Below are 25,581 nucleotides of genomic sequence, written 5' to 3'. Positions count from 1 at the left end.
ATTTGCTGATTAAACAAAGGTAACAGACACCATGGAAGCAAAGAGGACAAGGAGTGATGGCTGACTGGCATAGTAAAAAAGTATAACAAAATGTAGAAGACTAATAACAATTTTTGCCATTAGCCCATCAGATGGATGCAGCAAAGAAAGAGCAGGGTAGTGATATATTGACTGATCACAGAAGTATGAACCATCAGATGATGCCTTTCCATCACCTGCAATCTACAACCATATTATCTCTAGGCCTGATGTCCACCTTCCTTCTCATCCCAAACAAGCCCTGCCAATTGCAAACCCAGTGGAAGAGCACGGAGAGACCACACAGGTACTGCACCATGTTACTTGGCACTCTTTCAGAGACAGAAAGAGATATGGGACATAAATTCTCTCATCCAAGCTAAAACTGAAACCAAGGCTTCACTTCCTTGGCATGTTCCACATCTGTAAGGCTCCTGCTCATAGAGGGTGAGGAGGGCAAAGTATCTGAAAAGCATCTTTGTAGATATTTTTTCTCAGGCAAGGACTACGACCTGTCAATAACAGCACAAGATGTGAATGGGCCCATCCATTCTGTTTTGCTGCATTTGGCCTTTCACATCATCTTGGATGCTGTGTAACATGAAGGTACAGAAGCAGTCTCTGTGCTGAACAGTGCCTGCAGCAGTACACCCTCCCAGCACCTACCTCACTGTGATATGGGACTGTGATACGGGCATCCTATTAATCAATAGGAATCACTGAGTGCAGGAAGAACTATCATTTCAAGCTCAATTCTATCAATGGCAGACCTAAGCTGGCAGTATACAGAAATATTCAGAGGATTCCCTCTGCTGTATGGTCCACAGTAGCTGTAATATCCAATTTATACCAGTTTACAGAATAACCTCCTCATTACCAGAGATAATAGAGATTGATGATCCTTGTGGGTGCCTTCAACTCAGAATATTCTGTGAAATTTCTGTGATGGTATTGTTCAAAGGACATCAAACAGGTTTTGAACTTACTGAGAAGTTGAAAAGAATGAGCATGGCAAAATTTGACACACATGATATTAGGATATTACTTATTTCTATAGTACTGCACAGCTTTACTTACCAAATTTTGGAGAGCTTATTTATTCCTGGTTTACAACATACCAGAAAAAACCCGCATCTTTTAGTGTATTTGATGACATTTATTTGACTGATGAACTGACAGATGGATTGTAGTTTTTAATACCAAAATAATTTTAAAAGTCTATAATTTTTAATTTATCTGAAATGGGAAATATAGAGCTCATATTTCATTTGATAATCTAACTCTCTACTGCAGTTACTGTACAGAAACAGCATGTGTTCCAAAAAAGAACAGTGAGCATCCATTTGAGGTCTCTGCAAAGGAGATGCAAAAGGTGTAATTCAAACTGCTATAAACCACTGAGATTGCTTTTCAAGAGGAAACTTCTTGTTCAAGGCTTTGCTTTCAACCTTAGTTTTTGTAAAGTGTTGAGATACCTAAGTAGCTAAAGAGAATCCTGGCCCTTCTATCCAAAAATGTGTCCTCAGGGGTCACAGTCTCCAAAGATACATAAAACCCCAATGATTACACTTCAAGCTGTTTTAGGACACGTGGATGCCAGATTAACAAAGATACACCAACTTCTATTCACAGGGATCCACAGCTGATAGCGTGGTTTGGTATGTGACACACTCTATGACAGTGTGTCAGATCATTTTACATGCACATTGAGCAAGGAGATTAAAGAGAGTTCCCACCTAACTAACTGTTTTTGAAACTCCTCTTTAAGGCTGTAGATTCCACAACCCATAACAATACTCCAGCACATGTAACTCTTACAATAAGTAAACCTCATGGAAACTTTTTTTTCCTCTTTTGTCTTGATGTAGAGGGAGAAAAAAAAAGCAGATTTGTCAAACCTGGGGCATTTTGCAGAAATTTTTCATTCTATTAAAAAAATTCTTGACCTTAGGATAGACTTTCCGTCCTTGTGACCCAGAACATTCCCTTCTGAATGGCGTGGGCACTCACCACAAGCTTCACGGAGTCCCACATCCAAGTCCCTGTGCTATCAGATCATCCCTAACTGAACTTTTTGAACATAAAATACATAGTTACTAATTTAAAGCTAAACAGGACTGACAAGAAAGATTTGGAAATTACACATGGAAAAAACAGAGATACTTCAGAGGAATGTTCCTCTGTGGAAATATTATTCTAATTATCTCATAGTGAGGTGGTAAACACAGACCAATTTTTAAATGTATATTTTATTCCACTTCAGCACCAGTGATAGAGTGGGTGATTAGATTAGGCTAGATTTTTAACCAGTAGCCATCTTACTGATGAGATGTCAGTCTTAGGTAGTGGGATTTTTACTCAGTTTTGAATATACTATTTACTTTGACAGTCAGTTTTAGATGTCACTCAAATGCTAGACTGGGAGTGGTAGTACAAGTTTAATTTATTTTTGAGGTATGCCACAGCTATCCTTATCAGAGAAAATTTAAGTCAGAATCACTTGTTTTTGTTTAGAAACAGAAGTCTGCTTAACTCTTTTAGGTTTTAGAAGGCAGAATAGCTTCCACTGACACCATTTAGTCTGTTTTTAAACCATAATAGGGTTTCATTTAAACCATTTTACCATCATAACCTTACATTGTAATGGCTTCATAATGGCACTGTCAAAAAAGCCCTTATAGACTTGCTGTGAAATAGTTTTCCCATAATAACTTCATATCTCTGACTTCATTGTAATGATTTCATCATGAGGTCATGGACTAGCAATGAATCCCTTTTGCCATTGAAATCTTATCGGTTCCTCATTATAGCCTCAGTCACCACAGCATTGTCATAGGGCTCCACTGGATAACAATGAAACCATTTCCTTGTGATACATTAGGCTTAAATAACATTACCACCCTAATGATACAGTCAGAGGTTAGGAAAGAGTGAGCCATCCCCCTGCTCATTTCAGCATTTCAGTTCAGCTTTTGATTCCAGGGGCTGAAGGTGCGCAGTGTGGCTACTGAACTGCCACCCCTTCTCTGTAATTAATGTGAATGGTGGCTACACATCCTGCAGGAGTAGCCAATTTTAAAAGAACGAAAATAGTAAAAGAGCTTCTTTACTTCTTCTGGGCCCCAATTCAGCAAACACTTAAGTTCATTCCTCTTGAACAACAAGTCTAAGTATGTGATTAATTTTAAACCTGAATTCAAATCTCCTTAACTCCAGTGAGATCTAAATACTTGGGCAGGTGCTTTCTAGTATCAAGAGAATGACAATGTGAACATTGCAGCACTGAGCTCAAGTTCTCACACGTCAGACTTCTCAACCTAGCTGGCGCAAAACAAATGCTGAAAAGGGATGCAGATTCTGAACTGCTACCAGCTTCAGTGGAACTACCAAACCCTACAGATGTGAGTTTACAGGGAGTGCCCTGCAAAAGCCTCAGCTCTCCCATCAAATCCACAGCCCCCCAGTCCCACAGCTCTCTAGGTCTACAGAAATTTGTACCTACTCTGTTTATTCAGATTTTTTATGGCAGAATGAATACTCCTGGCACAACTTTAATCAAGCTGACCTAATGAAGCAGACTATTCCCTCTAGCCTCTGTTTTGGCAGAACAGTCTATGTTCAGGCTATGTTCTGCCAGACTCCTGAAATCCTCACTGTCATTTTCCCTTCCTTGTGGACTCGGAATAGTATGTTCTTGACAGACTTGCACTTAAGGCTACTGAAACCTTAAGTTACAATGATTCTGCAATGGTCTGACCACAAGTTCTACACTGATTGATGTTCCTTGCGCTGCCAACTGCCATTGCTCAAAAATCCTACCTTCACATTACTTGCTAATGCTGACTACCCTTAGAAGACCAGGAAAACCAATTTCCAAGTTAAAACAGAAGTTATCCATGTTATCTGCTTCCTAAGAGAATAAGAAAGTAACCTAGGGGTGCTACTGCATGTGAAAGCTCCTTATAGCTAAGAAGGAAAATTGGAACAATGTCATTGCCTTAACATATCCTCAGCTTCTTTAAAACTGATGACATGGAAGCTGAGCAATGAGGGCAAGCATGAGCTCAGCCATTCTTGACATTGCCTCTTTCAGTTTGACACAGATGTACTATTAATGGAACCTATAATGGTAAATGTAGGCTAGATGTTTTTTCTTCTATTATTGCAGCCATTTCAAATGTTATTTTTCTAGGTGTATACATGACTATGCAAATATGTCCAGAATAACTGTGTAAATCTGTGAGTGCCTTTACAACTGGTATCCGCCAAGAAGTGATAATCTGCAGAAAACAGGTGAATAGGAAACTTTTTAGTTAATTGTAAATTGAAAAATAGAGCAGACTCAGATCAACTTAAACTATCCTTTTTTTTTTAACTGCAAACTCTTACTCAACTCTTTTCTTAAAAAAAAAAGATAAAGTGGATATCCTACCAAATACCTTTATTGTCCCTTTTGGAAGTTTCAAACTTCCTGAAAAAAACATAAATTCATTTGCCAAAGACAGTGAGTCACACATATCTTCCAAAATAAAAGAAGAAGCAAGAAAATTAATATTTTTCTTGTGGTTTACTATGATCTACTGGCCCACTTATAAAAAGATTATTTTAAATAAATTGTATGCAAATCCATAAAATAAACAAAGCCTCTTTTCATGAGCTCCAGTCAAATAATCTGAAAATAATCTCATGAAGATTTTATTTAGAAAGCTGAGCACCTCTCTGAAAAAAACACACACTGATGCAGACAAGTGACTTTTAGTTACAAAGGTGTATCTACATGGTTTTAATATTTATATTGACTCTATAGACAATAAACTTAACTCTACCCTAATATTCAATAACAATAGCCAATACTCTTCATCACCACAGGAAAATGGTCTTCCTGGGCCAGCATCTACTTAATATAAGCTCTTATTAAACCCAGTTACATTTGGCTGCATGGCTTTAAATACATATGGTTAAAATCTTCTCCACTATAATTTAGAGTCAAGGGACATATATATACAAGTCAAAATGGCTATTACAGAAATGTTACCAGCAATGCCTAAAAAATTGGACAAATGAAGTCTGAAATACAAAATCCTTCTGATCTAAGTGAAAAGCACTTTCTCTTTTTAACTGTACACAGTTGTATTAACTCAGGTCTTAGCATTCTTCACCTCTGCCATTTCTATGGTTCAATATATTTTTGAACAACAACAGAAAGAACATAGCCCCAGCTGAAAAAAATCTGGAATGTTAAGGTTCAAAATATTGCAAGAGGCCCAAAACCTGGAAGAGGTAAAATGCATTTAAAATGGGGACTACAAATTCTGTAATATTTCCCCATCTAGAGAGAATATAGAGTGCTGCTAGACAAAAGCATCACCCAAAGAATATTACACAAATGACTTTACAGATAAAGCACTGAGACTTCATACCTGCCTTTTCTACCCATTCCATTTTATTAGCAAATTGCAGGGGGGGAGCAGGGGAACAGGAGAGGAGAAATGACCTGTAGGCCAGAGTATGGGAATAACTAGATAAAGAATAGTTAGATAAGCAAGACATCTTTACATAAGCTGCATTTTTGCAGCAGGTTTAGGAAATTCCAGTGCCTTCCTTAGAGTGCCTGCAGGGAGTATCACTTGTGTGTAATTTTCCTTGAGTGTTTACTATCTCTGAGCAAAGCACGCAAGACTTACGAGCATCTCCAGGTTACTAATTTCTCAAGCAGCAGAAGTTGCCACCGGGAAGTGCCCTTTGATATCACCAAGCAATGCTCTGAAAAAGCACATTCCAGAAACAGAAAATATTGGAGATGGTGTCAGCTGACATTATAGTCCTGGAGGAATGATATACCAAAGCTCTGTTTCAATTTGAGCTAAGCTACCAGTGAATCCAGTATAAAGAATCCAATATAAACAGGCATATCAAACATGCTTTAGCAGCCTAGAAGCACAAACTTCTCAGTTTTTCAGGGACAGCATATATCTTAAATCATGTAGTGCTTTTAAAAATCTCAACTAAATAGACTTACTAGAGGTTTATATTGAGGTTAGATTTGTTGGTTTTGTTTTGGTTTTGTGCTTGCATTTTGTGGGGGTTTTTTCAAGCATAGACCAAAGAAAGAACTGTTTTCTTAAATACAAACCCAAATATGTTTTATGCTTTTTCACTCTTCTGTCCATATATGTGTACTTCAGCACATTAAGTGTGGTCCTTTACTGCAAAATCGAATGAACTGTGTCTAAAGTCATACCACAATGAATTGGAAGTGAGTTTACTGACCATATAAAAGTAGCTTATGGGGGAAAACTGACACTGTTGCAGGGATTTTGAGCTCCATATTGCATGTATGCACAGCCACCCTTAATTCTGCACCTTTTACTGAGAAAAGTATCACAGGGAGGAACAGACACTGCAAACCAAACCCTCCATATCTCCCTTTAAGCTTAAGTAAAGACATGAATTTACTTTACAAAATTCACACCTAAGCAGCTCCAGTTCTGGTAGGTTCTTGTATTCCATGATGGGTCAGCTATTCCCTTTCTTCACCTCTGATTTCAGCACCCACTGGGATGAGATGTGGACATGAGCAGAGGTTGCAAGGACAAAGTATGCTGTGTGTGAGATAATTAAAAATATTCTCTCCCGTCTTTTCCACCTCAAACAATCCTCAACCTCCGTTTTACAGACACTCAGTAACTATCTCTGCTCTGCTCAAAAAGATTGTTCAATGGGTCCCTGCTGGGTGACCAAATGAGGTGCTATCTCACACATCTGAGAAGAAGCAACTTGAGGCATACATACCTTTCTCCTATTTTAGGAAGCAAAAAAAGCTGGAGGGGAAAAAAGTGAAAAATCTCCCTGGGCTGAAATTGCAGATCAGATCCCTTATCTTTACTGTGTATACCAAGTGAATGCAAATCGTTACTAGTAAAAGAGTGATCACCAAAAAAATCCCACCCCATCATAATATCTTAAGAGAAAATATAAATATTAGACAGAGTTGCCAAATCCCCAGTGACATGTGGCTTTGCAATTTCTGTGAAGTCATGAAGTTTACCTTCTGGAAGGTAAGTGTTAATTACAGTATGCAGACAAAAACTAATGACTGGTTTTGGAGTTAATGTTCCATTCGAAAAGGATTGCTGTTGTTATCAACCACATCAAGCAATTAATGGCACCCATAATGCTTAAAAAATTAACAGTGGCAGCATAGTTGAATGACTGTTTTGAAAAACTGGTCATTCCTTGGATATTAATGAGCAATTTTCTGTCAGAGTGCAGGATGCACTCTGGTAGAAAAATGACAAAAGAGGCACCATCCTCAGGGGATTATTTTTAACAATCCATTTTGTTGCACATATTTAAAAGGAAATTTGGTAGATATCGCTGCCATTCCAGAAGTATATTCTCATTTATTTTTCCCTTTAAACATTATAAGCCAATATATGACAAGTTACACTGGACTGGATATCTAGAATCTAAACCAACTAATTACAGGGGAATAACCAATAAGGTATAAACCACTGCATAAGGATTTTTTTCCAACCGCTTTCATTTAGCTTTGTTAGACAAATAAGTATCAGCTTTGTAGGCAATCAGATTTCACTTAAATCAGTCACAATTGATTAATGTGAACTGTTTCACTATTTTTGCTTAAGTGTCTCTAAGCTGGTACTCTGTTTTAAAGCAAAAAGTTTCAGAAGACACAAGCCTGATTAAACAAATTTAATTAGAACTATAATGAGTGTGATTATTACCAGAAAGTTGAAGTGTGATTTTTAATAACATCCATATATTCTTTATGTAAAAAATTGCCCTACCTTAAATCTTTCATTTTTTCTAACCCAAAACTTAGCCAAGATTCTATTTTGTTTTCCCATTTATCAATTTAGTCATTGACTTACACCTGCACAGAGTAAGACCGATCAGGTGTGTAGCATCCAATGTAGACTTAGCAACTATCTCGGTTCACACTGATATTTCATATGAAAAAGCTGGCTGTGTACCACAGCTTGTGGGCTTACAGTTCAGGTCCAGGTCTGTCTCTTTTTTTGCCTGAGGGCTGCTCCTGCTCCTACCTTATTTCTCTCACACAGCTCAGCAAGTTCATCAGCTACAGCTCTCCAGTCCACTTCTAATAAAATTATACATTACCACCAAGGGCATCCTCTGTGGGTCTGGAAGAGACTGGCATATATAACCAGTTTATAGGTAGGAGGGAGAAAAGTTTTGGAGAGAAAATATTGCAGATTGATTTGTGTTGCACAAAAGTCTGCACAAACTAAGCTTCTCTTCCAGAGGCTGCAGAATTGTTACAGCTGTCCATGATGTACCCCTGAGCAGATCCCATCCTGCCAAGGAGCCCAGGCAACAGGTGAAACAGTAAAGAACTCACTTCTGGAGAAAGGGGAGCAAAGGTTGAAAAGGTGAAACAAAGAAGTCAGGAGTTGTTCCCTCAGATAAAATTCTGCAATGGTCTAAGCTTTCCTGAGAGTCATCAAAAAGGTGAAAAAAAATTAAAGCATATGAGAGCCAGGTAAGTTTTAACAAGGATGTTCAGGGCAACTTGGGTAAATGATTTTCCTTTCAAAGGACCTTTCTGAAAACAAGTAATTTTTCCTTCTTTCATTCAGAATTTACACATTGCAGTCTCTAAAAGTAACCAAGTGCAGGGTCCCTGACAGCGTGTTTCTGAATAGGCTCCCTCCACTCCTCGTCTTGGCTGCCATGGCTGTAGCTGCAAGGCTTGGCAGTGGTCCACAGCTTTGTCCCAGTGTTCTGCCGGCTGTTCTCCAGCATATGGTCTATTCATTTTTTCCCCAGCTGTTACTCAGCCAGGGAGACTGTGCTCTCTCCCAGCTACAGAACAGGGAATCAATTTTTTCCTTATTAAAGGGGCATGAGGAGTAGAGGGGAAGTGGGCAGGTATTCATATCAACCTTACACGTCCTAAGCTGAGCGGCGGTACAGAAGCTTGGACTCACTGAATAGTCAGTCAAGCCATCAGAGGGTGATTCAGACTCTTTGGTGTGGAGCACTGTTTAGGAGAATGTGGCAGTCAACCTCCTTCCCTCCCTACTATTTTTCCAACTCATTTTATCCTTCACATTTTTCTTTCTTCAGGTTGTTCTGGAGGCTCCAATGACTCTTCTGGAGCTTAGATTCTTTATGCATTAAATTACATGTTGCCTATGCCAAAATGTGTGCTCCTGGTAGAACTTAAAGTAAAGGGACTTTTTGTGTCTTTCAGTAGTGGGCGAGGTGAAATGACCAGAAATAAAGAATTGACTCACCTCTCCTTGAATTGTTGGGATGTGATTTGACTAAATAGTCAAGCTCAAGCCATGCAGAAATAGTGTTGCAAACTTATCAGACCTTACCTAAGAACTGCCTTAAGTTCTCTGCAAATAAGGACCAACTAGTTAAAATGCATAAGACCATCTGACATGCGGAAAAGATGCATTAAAAGACTGTCACTGGTCCACATCTCAGAAAACAAATGGAATAAAATTCCAAGGAAGAAAAGACTGGAGATGAGTTGAAGAAGAAGAAAAGGGTGGTGCAGCAGGGAAACCAGATCAAGTCTGGAGTAAAGGCGATTTTTACAAACTCCCACTAAGGAAACAATTATCTGCGTGGAAGAGAGATATTTCAAGGCTTATACACTTGGCAGCTTGCTGCCTAATGACCAAGACTAGTAGCTACTGGAGTTGTTGGAGCCTTTTTCCAACCAAGAACCTTATTGTTTGTTTTCAGTTCCTTCTAAATAAAATAAAACAAAATGTGATCAAACACAAATAGCCAACTTAAAAAAAAAAAGGCAAAATTTGCACACAGAGATGAATAGGGTGCTGAGCTAAGGAAGAGAAATTACAAGTAAAAGAACAAATCTCCTCCCTCTCTCAGCCATATAGGTAGAAAACAGAGGGTTCTAAAGTATGAAAAACATCAAGAGACATTTTCATTTAGCACACTTTCCATGTCTTTTTTGTCTGGGACAGTGTTTTAAGCATAAAAGTCTGCTCAAATAATAGATTTATGACCATAAGAATGCAAAGGAAATGGATCACAATCTTCACAACCAGTTCATATGTAGCTGGAGTAAACTTGTACTTCTACTCTTAAATTTTTCACGTGTAAATCTGTCTTGGGTTGTACATGGCAGAGGTTGAATGGGAATCAAAGGAAAAGCCCCTAGTATCTCCCTGCAATTCCAGCTGAGATGACCCAGGATTTAACAGTACAATAGTTTTTCTAGCACTTCTTATACTGATTACTTAAAAATGTTCCCACTCTTGCTGCTGTTGCTTCAGTAACAGTCACAAAGATAGTGGCAGTCTGTGACTTTGATTCTGCTGCTTCTTTCTACCATAGATTAATCTTCAGTAGGTCCTCAGTATCTTGCCCAGCGTAACTTCCAGGTCATCAGATTATATTGGGTATTTTTCTTTTTCCTTCCTCCTTCTGTTACAGGATTCACCAATTCTGACTCCAGACTTTCAACTGAAAGACAGAGCGACCCCAAAGTTTGTGGATGGGGTTCATGGAACACTAAGGAACAACTGCAAATTCTTGGTAGGTGGTCAATTGCCAGACTGACCCTTTGCTGCAGTTTTCAGAATTTACACCAACCCCTATTTCTTTTGTCCTGAACTAAATTGAAGCCCCTTTACCATCCACATACATTTGTGTGCTCTCACTGAATACACACATTACCATGACACTAGGCTTTGCTTTGAGAGTTCAGAGAGATAAAACAAAAATATAAGAATAAGAGAACAGGACAGGTCTGTGCAAGTTGAAGTGGCAGTGAATAAAGCAATAACTCCAGATTTGAGTGCATGCACTGAAAGGACACTTTGCTCTAGTTTTCGTTATTACAAGACAGCAAGACCAGAAGAGCAGTGACCAGTAGAAAGTCAGTAAGGAGGAAAAAAATCTTCTCCTTAGAGTGGTAGAATACTTTATATTGCAAGAATCACAGTGGGGTCATGATTCAATAAATAAGGGGTTGCTAATAAAAAGTGTGCTGGGCTTTTCAGAGGTGTCTTGAAACCCTTGGTAGAATGCACAGGGACACATTTTGCCCAGGTCCCTACTTACTGAATTAGGAAGCATTGCCTCATATTCAAGATGGTCCAGAGGACAACTCAAAACATTTTGCTATGAAATACTCTGTGGGACTAAATCACATCAATTACTTTAATCAAAAAGTCCTTTCTTTCCCCCTGTCCTCTCTGTCACTCTTTTTCTTTTCTTCCCTCCTCTGCCTCATTTGTTGTTCATGTTCTTCTGGATCTTCTACTCGAGAACTCAGGCTTCCAACTCAGCTTTCTAAATTAGATGGCATAGATAAGATACTTCAGTATATGCTTATGTGTGCCTAGTGCTCAGACTAATTTTGTCTTTCCTTCAGAGGTGAAAAAATTCACTCCCAACCTCTACCTATGAATATTATCATGACTGACTTAATAGTCAGCAACTGGTCAGCAACCACCAACTATAAACGGATTTTTTTCTTTTTAAATTTCTGGGCTGAGACAGATTCTGCTGGTCAGACATGAGGCAGAGCATCTGAAATGAGATTTAAATGGTAACCATACACAAACACATATGCATGTAGTCTCTGGTGCAGGAGGAAGGAAAAGGGTGAGAAATTCTCAGATATAAAATAGAATTGGAGAAACAAGATAAGTTTCACTCACATGCTCACTACAAAGTAGACAGGCTAGAACTGTTCTTAAAGCACAGCACAGACTTTATCCTATGCCAATTTTCAGTGGACAAACAGGCAAGGATTTAAGGGGATGTGAATAGCAGGGTGGGATTTGGGGTAAAGCTCAGATAAGAATGAGGAGTTCACCTACTACGGAGGCGTATCCATATGAACCACTGAGATTTCTCCCCTGTTGTACTTTGTTATGGCTCCACTCCTTTTCAAACACAATTAAATCTAACTACCCAAAGTGGACCAAGACTATGGAAGTCTCACTGAAATTAGTCAAGACTTTCTCAAGTAATTCCACTGGTCTTAGTGAATCTGTCTGCAGGAGCACGTGTTTGTTAGCAAGAGAAGTGATTTCATAATCTGAACTCTACTTATTGAAAATCAATCTGCTGCCAGGATTATTAGAATCCCTGCACTGAGGATACAGCACAACATTGGACCCTAGAAAATCCATTTCAGTTACAGAAACAACAAATAAGCAAGTTCACAGGAGATATGTGAACCAACACAAAGGTTCCTTTGACATCTTTCAGACCCAACCATTGTATCTGAGATAGTGGTTCAAAACTTTCAAACTTGTGTATCTACAATTTGGGGGCATATTTCCTGATTTTTCCTTGTAAGCTAATCAATTAAATCTATTATCACCTCTCTAACCTTCTCCCTGTATATCCAGAAATCCCAACAGTAAATATACGCAAATGATCTGGAATTCTGCTTCATGTCCAGCAGAGTCCATCATGTCTATGAATCCCGTATATTTCTACTGAAATATTAAATATCTGGGTAGGAAAACACATTCAGCAACACTGCTTGCTTTCATGCTCTACTTACAACTGCAGTTTGCCATGGCCTGTCTATTTGCTGAGGTTTGCTAGAGATATTCTAGACTAGGAATCTCTGACGTATCCCTGTTTTACTGTGCACCATAATAGTATGCTACTATATCAGATCCCCTCCCCCTACCATTCCAACCCAATCCCTTGGGCTTTAAAACTACTCATTGAAGACCATCTTGCTCATGCTCCTCTGGAGAGATTTCACTTAACAAATTGCTTCTTAGTTTTATCAGAATGAGTACAAACACAGGCTATCTCAACCCAGCAGCCTAGGTGTTCCATAAAGTACTGAATTATCTCTGTTGTCCACTGTATCAGCAGACTGAGAGATAGCAGCCCTGAGAAAATGAGTCCATCTTGGTATAACTTGTTTCCATGAACTCTTGGCTCCTTGTATTTTGAATTAAATTAAAATACACTGATTGATACTGGCATACTGGAAAAAATCAATATTTGACCCACATACCTTCAACAGTAACATGTTCAAGTGTTACAGTGATTTCCTCTTGAGAGAACAGATTAGATTTTGTATTCATTTAGTCCAGAAATGACAATATTAATGGAATATAAATGTTAAGAGTTGAACCCACAAACGACAGGAAGATCAGCAATAAAGTTCACGTCCTTGCTTTCTGTCAGATGTTAAGAGTCTGAGAGCACGTAACCACAAACCAACAAGCGTGGAGTTCAGCACAACTAATCAGCAATAATTGGTCTATCAAGTGAACTGGGAGAAGATATAGAAGTACTTCTTGGGCTAAACAAGTAAATTATGGTAGAATGATCCTTCCCTGACTGCCACATCATGTTGAAAATACAGGAGGAAACAAACACATCACAAGAGAGGGAGGATAGAGGTACAGAGGATCACAGTGTGGAGAGACAGAAACAAGTTCATCCTTCAGTAAGGCTCTACAAAAGTTCTTCACCCCCTTTGCCTTGCTCTTCATGCTGTTTTGTCTTTTTTAGGAATTGTTGTCCTTTTCCTGGTGCTGTTCTTCCTCTTCTTTTTCCCTACTGCCAAAGCACACAGTCCAACAAACTCCACGCATGTGAATATGGAGTTTGGAGCACATATTTTTCTTCTATTGCTTTTGCATATTCAAAAAAAGGAGCTGAGTTTGGAGCTTGGGGTTTTGAGTATTCAGCCCAAGTGGAATATGCATTCACATAGCATGTGATAGATCTACAATTTATATGCTTTCTCTGCCTGATACAGTCTCTCTCTCTGAAGCCTAATATGTATTCTATCACAGCTTTGATAGAAGACAGTGAGGGAAGCATGGTCTGCAATAGGAGCAGGTGCATGATTAGGGCTCTTGTTTTACCCGATGTGCATCCCTAACTCAACCCAGAGACCAAGTCAGTTCCAGTCATCACTTTTCACACTCACAAGTTGAAATATGTTAAATTTTGATTTAGATAAAGAACGTAATTTTCATTTTTTAAAGAAATTTAAAAATTAATGACCATCTCTATTCACAGGAAGAACAGAAAGGTAAATTAACTGTTGCTTTTTGGAATCTTGTCTGTTAGAGAAAAGATTAGTATAGATACCAACCTCAATGTTGTTTTTTTCCCTAAAAATCCTCTGTGGTTGGCTGGTGTGCTAGAGAACTGAGAACGTCAGCCCATTATAAAGAGTTAAAGTGGTCTTGAAGTAATAGTCTATCACACTGGTTTTCTTATCAGAATTACTTCACTAAATGTAAGTGATTACTCTACAAGTGGTTAGTAAACTTTTCTAACATAATTAAATAAAGTCAAGTTTCTTAAAAAGTTTAAGTTCTTCAAACCAAAGATAGGCACAGACATCTTGTGAACTTCTACCCAGGCTGCTTCATTGAGGATTTCCACAGAATCTAAACGCTATGTGTGTGTGTGTGTGTATATATAAATGATTACATATAAACAGTAACATACATTACTACACATTCTATACATTACTACATATATAATATAGTAATGTATAACTATGTATATTTGTAACCTTTATGTCTTCTAAAACGTTAGGTTTGCTCACATGCTCTGTTCAAGAACCATCCTATCTGTGGTATCATCCAGTGCTGTGGTCCGAAAGGAGGGGGGGAGGGGGCACTACACAAGTCCGGGACACAAAGGTGGGATGCAGGTAGAATGCTTTATTCACGTGTGCACCCGATCTTTTATCAGCTCGGGAGGGGAAAGGGCCAGAACATAGGGCGGAGCATGAGACAGACAGGGGGACAAGCCAGGATAGGGATGGGCAAAAGGGAAGAAGCACAGGAGGAACCAGGGGAGGAAAGGGTGAAATGGGGCTGTCTCCTGTCTGCAGCTTTTCCAGTCAATCGGCAGAGAAACAGAGGAGCAGGGAGGTGAACAGGCCGGGATGTGCCCGGAAGATACAAATTCTGGGGGAACATACAATGTATGTATAGATAATAACTATAAAGCCTGCATCATAAAGTCTGTTCAATTGCTGTACATATTTTTCCATTTCTGGAATCGTTCCCATTCCGATTCTTGGTCCTCGACAATCCAGCAAACACACATTAGTTTGTGTCCCCTATAAAATGCATCACTGAACACTTCTTTCTTTTACAGAGTGTTAGTCACACAAGAGCTATTATTAATTTGCCTTTCTTTGAGATTCAAAGCCTGGCTATGCTGTGATCTGTTAAGTGAGCTTGGTCAAGTCATCTCAGCTCTCTGTGCCACTGAAAAGGAGAACGGCATCTTCTGTACAAACCATTTGATCAAAGCAGTGTACAACAATGGAAGTTTGAAAGTCATTATCACTGGAAAATAAATAAGCAAATTCCACTTAAATATTAATTTCCTTTCACAAGAGCTGCTCCTCACCCTTTCATATAATGGCATGAAGCTCAGTCAGGGGAGGTTTAGGTTGGACATCAGGAAAAGATTTTTCACCCATAAGGTGGTTGGGCACTGGAACAGCTTCCTCAGGGAAGCAGTCGCAGCACCAAGCCTGACAGAGTTTGAGAAGCATTTGGACAATATTTTCAGGACAATATTCTCAGGTAAATTCTCAGGCAGGACTCTTGGGTTGTCCTGCAAAGGGGCAGAAGTCGAACTTGATGATCCTGATGGGTTCCTTCCAATTCAGCATACTCTATGATTCTATGATATTTTGGACTGTATTGTAGTAGTGCAATCTTTGACACAGATGGTTTTCTAAAACTCCTGAAGGCTTCTCTTCCCTACTGCTGGGGTGATTCTGGCTTCTATCTGCCTCTTGATATTGTTTCGTCACCCTGCCCATTGCAGTTCATGATGATAGAAAGCCTAGAGCAGTGGTATATAAATGCTATTGGTGAATAGATCCCACCAATATGCTTAAGTGCATCAGTAGATCAATGCCAAAGTATCACCATCCTGGGGATCACATTCAGTAGGCTTTAATAATGCAGGAATACTGGAAGCCCATGGTGCAACTGATAACAGGAATGCCTTCACTGACATAAAACAGACACTTCTGCACAATAGAAAGCAAAGGGAAAGATTTTGTTGTGTCTAGAACTGTCCTCTGAGCAGTGCATTACTGAGCTTCCTTGTTTTTCTGAAAGTCTTTATTCTTTAGGTCACTGCTGCTTCTGATGCATGACAAGTAATGAGTGATCAGCAACCTATCATTTGTATATCTGGGTGAGAAATAACATCTTTTGCCTCTTGATAACTTCGGGATTTCAAGACCTGTTCCGCATTTTAGGGACCTTTATTATTTCTTTATTTTTCTATGTACTCCTTCGTTGCTAACAGGCCAGTGATTTAAGGGGATCACAAACTGAAGAAGGAGGGACACCAATACTTTGTGTCCTCAAGGAGATCTGAAACCTGCTATGAGTGTAGCGCAGCATTCACACATGTGCTACTATTCTGAACGAAGAAGAACGCAAAAGACCTATTTGCATGTTTGAAACCTTATGGTATCAATAAAGTGTAAAGATCTCTACAGTTCTAATGCAATAATATTGCAAGTAGCACTTGTATTATTTTTGTGCAATGTCAATTTTTTGGATATTCCTGTAGTGCTGTTGTACTTGCAGCGACAGGCAATATAACTTCCTCTTTAGGAGTCTCTGAGCAAAAAGACATTAGTAGCACCAGTCTGGCTCAGAAGTACAAGGTCATTCAGATTTTTTCCAAATATATTCTTCACCAAGGGCAACCACTACTAGAAGCAACCCCTTAGGTTGTTAAAACAGAAGTTCATCCCTTATGATATGTTAGAGCTACAGGCATTTGCAGGAGGGAAAACACCAAAAAAGACAACCTTATTATATTTACTTGTATGAAAATCACAAGTCTTTCCTTTATGCTTCTAACAGATATTTTTTCAATTTGATTAAAGGAATTGCATTTAGCATCTGCATATTTATCAGCTGTTGTCTGTTGCCCCCTGTTTTAGAGACAAGGTAAGTACTCAGGGTTACTCCTAATAGTCCATGGAATCTTTGCTACCAGCTCACAAAATTATGAAAACAAACTATGAAATAGTATTATGAATGCTAATTATGAAAAAACACCTCTTACCTTGTTTTAAGCATGTTTGGGAATCAACAATAGTCCTTCTTTACTTTAGTTCTTCCATCTGTAAAACAGAAAAATGAAAATGACATCCTTTAACACAGGAACTCACTGAAGTTATGTTAATAAGCAGCTAAGAAGCATTAGGACACTTGGCAAAACCACCATAGAAAGTATTTCTACTCTGACAATGCCAGTATTTCTACATTCAGGATGAGGTTTGAATCTTGCAAAAGGAACAAAAGGGAAGGTCATGTCTCAAACAAAGAAAACTAAAGTAAATATCAAATTACTACTCATTTTCTAGGTACCAACCATTCAGGTGTAAAATTAGGCAGGGACTGTGACAAAAATTACGTGAGATCTTGTCATTAAAGGCACTTTTGAACAACATACAGTGAATGGGGTCACATTAAGATTGCAAAGATTTCTAGCATTTTCTATCATTTATACTTTTAATTTTGCATCCAAAGGAAATTTTTCATAATGCTAAAGGATTGTTTTATTCCACTTTTATAATTTATTTCAGAGTCCAATACAGTCGACTTTCTTCCACTGATGGGGATCCCAGCGCTTCACAGGAAGTCTCTATGCTCTTACATCTCAAAGTTAGTTGAGAGTACTTTGATATTCTGTAATGCATGCTCATCATGTTTTTGTCATAGAACTGAAACAACTCTGAATCAACAGGTATAAATATATTCCATCATAACATGAATAATGCCAGCCAAATTGGGCTTTTGTACTCTATTAAACAAGTAAATATACTAGTGACAAAAGAGGTACAAAGAGTAATTTAGTGGAAAATGAAACTCTATAGTCTATGTTCTCAAAAACATTCTAGTTTCTACTTCTCAATGGAATAGTTTTGCAGGGATTTTGCACCTGAATAACTTGGAAATTTTCTGCCTTTAAATTTTTGTTTTTATTTTGTATTTTATTTCTGAATGAGTAACTCAGACTGTGAGTCAGGAGGAGGACGTTTGAGAGCTAACATACTATTTTCTGTGTGCTGTGAAATCAACATGTGATCAAATACCTTTTGTATCAGTCACCAATTTCCTTTTTGTTTACCATAAACTTTCTGGAAGGACAGAGGGGAGAGGAAAGCAACCACTCTTGTAAATAAATGCAAACTACCTTTAGAGGACAGAGAGAATTAGTTGCCTAGCACACATGGCAATCAGCTATTTCCTGAAGGATGGTGTTTCATACATTGCCAAGAAATAAAATAGTATTGCTTGTAAAATTATCTATCCCTGTTTCTCTTACTGGTTCTTCACCAGGCTAACCCTTTCAACAAAAATGGTCTAATACATTCACAAATATTTTAAAATTCAAGTTTCTTTTGCACCTCTGCTATTTGTCAATGTTCTGCTATTTTAACCTTGGCTTATGTCAGTAGTTGAGGGTCTTCCAATCTTCTAACATCCAAGAGATAAAAATATTTCAATTTTATAGACCAGGCAACAAAATATATTGAGAAGACTAGAAGAGCAAAAGAGTTAGGTGCCCTACCACTCACGGAAAATCACAGACCAAAGTTTGGCATTAGGCTTCTAAACAATGCATGGAAAGCACCTTTGATCCCATGTTGGGATTTGTTGGGCCAATGTTGTAGTCAGAAGTCACTTTGAGCTAGCAGAGGTCTGGCAAGCCCTGATGACTGCATGTCATGGTCCCTTGGCCTTCTCCTAGAGTAAAATCAGCTTTTTCTCAAAAATTCATTTGGAAGAGAGGTGTACAGCCTCTTCTGCCTCCCTTACTCCAATGTCAGTGGTTAAAGACTCCACTGGCCTGTGAGAACATACTTGTAGTTCCATTCTCTAATTGTGAGGAACCTGCAATTCTCAGTTAATTATTTTACTACAAGGCTGCCTACTGTTGAAATTGTGACTTTTTGATTGGCAAAATACAGAAGGAAATAGTAAGCACGAGCATGGCTGGTTAGGTGCAATCACAGGAGGAAAAGCTATGAACCATTTTCTGCTCCTCTGAACACTTAATACGTGAGACTTAAACATTCATTGAATTCAGATAATATTTACTTAAGCCATTAGTCAATATTTTCCTCATTAAGGATGGCAGGATTTGACCCATTCCACAATCAATCCAGTGGCACCATGTAAATAACATAGTTTTTAACTCACATTTTTCATACAGAAGGTTTCCTTAAGCAAATGGAATGAAATTTACAGATGCAGCAAACATAATATTTAGATGCAATATTAGCTCTATCAGGAAGAAAAAAATCCTGAAAGTTAACAAAAATTGATTGATGTTCCCAGACTGGAAGTGTCTGTAATTTTTTGCACGATAGCAATATGGAATGTGTTAACTCCATGAACACCAGTGTCTCCTTTACAACTGCTGTTGCTATTCTAACCACATTATCAACCTCACACATGTTTACCTCAGGGATATTTAGCCAGCCATAATTGACTTTTGCACAAAAACAAAGCTGCAGGCAAGGTTTAATCCTTTTGGGCTTGCCTCCTCACTAAAATAAACAAGTATCTAAGAGAATTGTAACTAGATCAAGTATAAAATCAGAGCATGGGGTGAACCTGTTCAGTCTTTTTCAATTTTATAATTCTTAAAATTTTAATAATTAGGATTCTGGAAATTAACTATATCTTCTCATGTAAGATATTCCAAATAAACAGAGAACTCAGCATTTCCACTTCCAATAACAGCAATTTCTCAATAATTAAATTGGTTATTTAACCATGTCAGATTCCTTCACGAAGGTGGAGTTTAAAAAAGCCTCACTGCTATACTAATATCACACTAAACTTCAGCTGATAAGGTTAGTGCCAGGTAGCACTGATTGCACATAAACTCTGGGTGAGATTAATCTTGCTTAATAGGGTAGGTGGTGTCATGGTTTAACCCCAGCTGTCAGCTCAGCCCCACATAGCCATCCACTCCTTCTCCTGCCCAAGAGGATAGCAGAGAGAATCAGGAGGGCAAAAGTGAGAAAATGCATGGTTAAGATAAAGAGAGTTCAGTTGGTAAGGAAAAGCTGTGTATGCAAGCAAAGGCATGAATTCATTCAGCACTTCCCATGCTCAGGCAGGTGTTCAGCCTGCCAGGAAACCAGGGCCCCATCACACGTAACAGTGACTTGGGAAGACAAATGCCATCGCTACAAATGTCCTCCTCTTTCTTCTCTTTCCCCTAGCTCATATGGCTCCCCAAGTTCATATGGTGAACATGACTCCATATGGTCTGGGATATCCCTTGGGTCAGCAGGGGTCAGCTGTCCCAGCTGTGTTCCCTCCCAACTCCTTATGCACCCCCAGCCTCCTCACTAGTGGGTTGGGGTGAGCAGCAGAAAAGCTTTCGAGTCTGTGTAGGTGCTGCTCATCATAACACAATCATCTCTGAATTATCAACACTATTTTGGTCACAAATCCAAAACACAGCCCCACACCAGCTACTGTGAAGAAAATTAACTCTGTTCCAGACAAAACCAGCACAGGTGGCTTAGACTGGTGTTCAGGAGATCCTTTCACCTGATGCTACCATGGAAAGAAAGCAGCCCTGCCCTGCTTTTACTCACACTCCCTATTCCCAGTCCTGCACAGATTTCTCTCTTGTGCTAATACCCACATTTGTATGAATATATGGTAAATTGTTCAGGGAGCTGATCTAGCTGAAAATCATCCCTTTTCCCCTGAGCTTAGTTTTTGCACAGATCCACTCACCACACAGTGCATTCTCACACTTTGTGATGAACACATGAAGAGGGGGAAAGACTCCAAGACTGCTGCTTCTGACAGCAGGGCCAGCTTAACTAATAATTCATCTTTGTCCTCAGATAGTTGGAAAGAAGATTATTCTGGAGTTGTATCTCTTTTCTTCGCTTACAGCAAAAGAAGCTCAAAAAACTAGCTTGAACTTAAATTTTTAATTGCAGATAGTTGAAGTGAGAGAGATCTCATCCACGAGCACAGCAATCCATACTAGGATAAAAATCTAAAACAAAGTCAGGTCAATCATCTCAAATGTAGGTAAAGGCAATCAACCCTAAGCTATGCAATAGATAAGATTGTAGGACATTTGGGATAAAATTGTTGCTTCATAAAAATGAACAGCAAAACTTCCTGTTGATGTAGAGTGCATAAGAATTTAATCCTCCTGTCCTATGTTTGAGCCTGTTTTTATCAATTTCTTGGCTCTTAACAAATCAATTAATATATCTCTCCTTTCTCCAGCTGTAAAATGGATATTGCTGGGACTGTATGTAAAATGCTTTCTAATAATATGTATGAAGGACTTATTTAAGTGTTGAGTATATTATTATCTACTGACAAGTCATCTGCTCTGCTAGGAGAGCAATTACAGAAAATGTTCTATATATTTATATGCAGAAAAATCTAGATTTAAGTGAAAAGATTGAAGGGGGGGGAAGAGTGATTTCCTTAATTTACCCTTTCATATTTAAAACTTTGTATAAAAGCTTTTGTAAACAGTCTCTGACCTATGTTACGAATTCTATTTCCTGCGAAAAAAAAAAGGAAACACTTAAGCCATAAGCTTACTCAGGTATATTGATAACTTTCATCACTATAGTCAAGTAACTGGTCCAACTGAATGCATATGTGGAAACAAGCAGCAGGTTTTAACCAAAGAATGATATTCTACACTTAAAGTGATAGAGTTTGATTTTCTAAATATAGCAATTTCAGGTGTTCCTGAATGAAGCACAACTTTGCTTTATCATTAGTACATTGCACTCACAGACAGTGTTAGAGCAACTGAGTAGTCTTGGGAGAGAGAGCAAAATGCCAGTCTCATGAGAAGTCCATGACAAAACTCTGCCTCCCTTTATGGAATTCAAACACTACTCAAAGCAAGACAGGAAAGGAACACAAACATTTGGATATGTAAGGCTGGAGATGACTGAAACTAAGATGGAAGCAATAAGAAGGGCAATAACAATGGAACTGTGGTTCAGAAATAGAAATCTTTTCTAAAGGATGTAAAGACATATGAGAAATCCAAAAAGTGTAGAAAAAGAGTTCAAAAACCAGTATTCTGTGAGTACAGAAATCCATAAGAATGTCAGTTTTAATAAAATGTGCACCTTCAATATGTAGTTAGAGCTGAAAGCTCAAAAAAGTACAAAGCTGAGTCTGGTTACATGTTAGAAGAAAATCCATGTTTCTCTCACTGACTGTATTCTGTAGTGATGAGAATCTCAAACAACCATATTTGATGAACAAAAATAAGTGTTCTGTGAAACGTATATCCGCACACATTGTAATTTCTGTCATCAAAGTAATTAGAGGACAGAATGGTTGGGGTTGGAAGGGACCTCTGGAGGTCATGTGGCCCAACCTTCCATTCACGAAGGGTGACCTAGAGCTGTTTGCCCTTGACCATGTCCAGATGGCTTTTGAGCATCTCTGAGGATAGAGCAAGGAATTTAATACCACAGCTCCATATCTGTCTCTACAGATGCATTGTCATACCACAGAAAGATGAGGAGGACTTCTGAAATTTCCTCAAAATCTTTTTATAGACCTCAGAAAAATCTGGAGCATATTAAACCACAATGTCAAATGGAGTTGGGACAAGTTCTTTCATTAAGGGTGCAGCAACCCCTTCTGCAGATGATGAGTCCGGGAATAGAATGCTGTAGGACACATGTCAGAAATGTGAATAGAGCTCAGTTCAAACTCTTGTATAAAAATTAGACTAGGTGTATTGGAACTAGAGGGATTGAAAACAATAAAGTTGAGCCTGCATTGAAACAAACACTTCATAGAAAATATAAAGAGTATATAAATACATGCATTAAAGTTAAAGACACTATTATTCATCACCAATTTTTAATACATCGAGATTTTTCCCATATACTTCTGTAGTTTCAGACAACTAGAAACATCTTTTGCTCAAATTCTTAAAAGACAGATTACTCTTATGTTGGAGTGTTATAGGCCATCATCAGGCTAAAATCATTAAGAGGTGGTCACCTGTTTCATTATAGTGTTTCTAAAGCAGCCCAGAGTACTTGCAAAGCTAAATTTGTTTTCTTGCATATGAAAAGATAAAAATCTTTTCACTGTATTTTAAATCACATGTGAAGTCAAATTACATTTTGAGAATATTAAATCAAGTCATGATTGGTTGTACAAGTTCTCATTCACCACTGTTATTTAGGAGTGAAAACACAGAAAGCAGCAATTTAATTAAGTAACATGTAAGACGTTTTGGGTTTCGGAACAATTCTGCAGGTCAGTAGGTTAGTAAATTAGGGCCATTTTCAATGTAAGCTTCTAAACAACATCAGAGATTCATGCTGGTTGTAGCACATAGTGGCAAGCAATGTAATGGAGTGGAGTACTCAGCATCCTCCAGCAGAGTAAGCCAGGACACAACAGCATCTAGAACATCCTCTGGAGCAATCCACAAGGCTTCCTCAATACTCTACTGAAGTCTGTCTGCTGCCATGCCCATCAGTTTATTAATAGCACTGAAACTGAGGACAGCATGGCAGCCAGTTATTTCAATTCTTAGGGAAACACACTTTTTAATGAGTAAATTCTTCCCTCTCCAAACCTTCTCACTTCAATTATAACATTTATATTTTGATCTCACATAGGCTATTTTCCATGTAGGTTGTAAAATGTCTAGTCCATTGGGAACCATTCAATGTATGAATAAATAATCAATTTTCTGTATGCTACTGTGAAGGAACAAGATTCAGGATGGGAGAGGTTCCAGGCGTGGAGAAAAACATACAGCAATTGACAGGACTTTATTATTGACAGGACTTTACAGTTATTATATGGACTTTACTGTTATTATGTGGTTTCATTGTATCCACACTACACAGTGCACAGCCTGGGCATGGTCAGGCTTGCCACGAGTTTGCCTGTTCTCTGCTTCCCCGCTCCCCTCACTGATAAGCTGCAGAAGCTGCAGAGAGGACACAGTTACCATTCGCCCTTTCCTTCCCCGGTTCCTCCCACGTTCCTTCCCCTTTGCCTGTGTCCCTACCCTGATTTGTTCCCCTGTTTGTCTGTCTCATGCTCCACCCCATGTTCTAGCCCTTTCCCCACCTGAACTCATAAAACCTCTGGACACCTCAATAAAGTATCCCAGTTGCACCTCTACCTTGTTTCCGGATCCATGTGTGTTGTGTCATGGCCCCGTACCCCTCCGACCGTGGCATGCTACAATGTATGTCTGTTAATGACACCACAAATATATTATTCTCAACCATCAACGTGGTTGTCTATATCAACATGTCTGTAAAAAATTGCAATGGACAATGGCTGGCCAACCATTTAGGACAGAGTAAGGAGAAACCTGTAATTCAAGATTGTACCAGATTGTACAAGCTTCACAAAGAGGTAAGTCTCCTGTCTCTGCTTCTCTTTTAAATTTCTGCTATGTAGCATGATCAAGAGGTTATGCATCTGGTTTCCAGTTTTCCCATATGCTAGCCAGAGTTTATCCATTTTTTTTCTGGGGTGGCTGCTGGCCTTTCCCTCCCCATGTACTTTATTCTACTTCCAGCTGCCCTGAACTCTGAGTAGTAAGTTACCAGTCTATGCTGCAATCGGTTTCCTAGCTCATTTCTACTCCTACAAAAAAAAAAAAAATTCTTTTTAAATTTTTTATTACCCAGATCAATACAATCAGAGTTCTGCATCTGTCTCGCCTCCACTCACCAGAGCCAGCCAGTGTGGGGACCAGCTAGTTTCTCAGTAATGTTCCTCAGTAATGTTCATGCCAAGAGAGTGATTTTTTTCCCCCCACACTAAGTTCATCTTAATGACTTACTCTGAGATGCCAGGGGTAGCCTTGCTTCCCTTTGCCACAACTCTCTGTCTCTGTCCTGCTTTATAAAATGATGCCTTCCAATTTTAGGCCCATATTTTTCCCACAAGTAGTGAATGCTCTGTTAATCCTTAGGAATGAGCCTCCCAAGAAGGCTGTAACTTCTATTTTAAGGAAGATTTCAGTCTGGGTGAATGAGTTTTATGACCGCAGTTAGTACTATTTCTAATATGCCTTTGTTATCTAAGGTTTGGTAGAAGGTCATGGAGGTTTGAATTCTGGACCACCTTGCCAGAAATCATCTGCCTGAAGAGTTTTCAACTGCCCATCCTGTTAGAGAGCTGACCCTGCATTACTCTGGGTGTTTTCTGGGTTTACAGAAGTCCTCATATCAGTAAGAGAATTTTCTGTTAATACTTCATGTACTCGTCAGACTTGACATACTTCCTTCATCTCCATGTGTTTAGAAGAGCTACGTTTTTCATGAATCCAATACAAGATTCTGCCTAATACACGACAACAACTGAGAAATATACTTCTAGGCATTCAACCCAATATTTACACTGCTTTTTAGGGAAACTGTATAACTATAAAACCAGCTGAAAAGAATCCATGGTGCTTCTACTCAAAATATTCTGGAACAAAATCTCCTGTTCCTCTCTTCCAAAGAATCCTAATATT

At 38.7% G+C, this 25,581-nt stretch overlaps 1 long non-coding RNA gene across 1 annotated transcript in view; it reads left to right on the top strand.

Annotated features, from left to right (window-relative positions):
* Positions 1-25,581, top strand: part of LOC127466965 (uncharacterized) — a 52,787-nt gene that overhangs the window by 6,359 nt on the left and 20,847 nt on the right. The window contains exons 2-3 of the long non-coding RNA XR_007902909.1: positions 244-325; positions 10,483-10,584. This is a non-coding gene — a long non-coding RNA (uncharacterized LOC127466965). The remainder of the gene's footprint in view (positions 1-243; positions 326-10,482; positions 10,585-25,581) is intronic.

This window comes from Manacus candei, unplaced genomic scaffold (assembly GCF_025592945.1).
Source record: "Manacus candei isolate 608988 ecotype Guabito, Panama unplaced genomic scaffold, ASM2559294v1 h1tg000011l, whole genome shotgun sequence".
In the NCBI taxonomy this organism is placed as follows: domain Eukaryota; kingdom Metazoa; phylum Chordata; class Aves; order Passeriformes; family Pipridae; genus Manacus; species Manacus candei.
The sequence above is the reverse complement of the archived record's forward strand: the minus strand, read 5'-3'. Positions and strand labels throughout refer to the sequence as shown.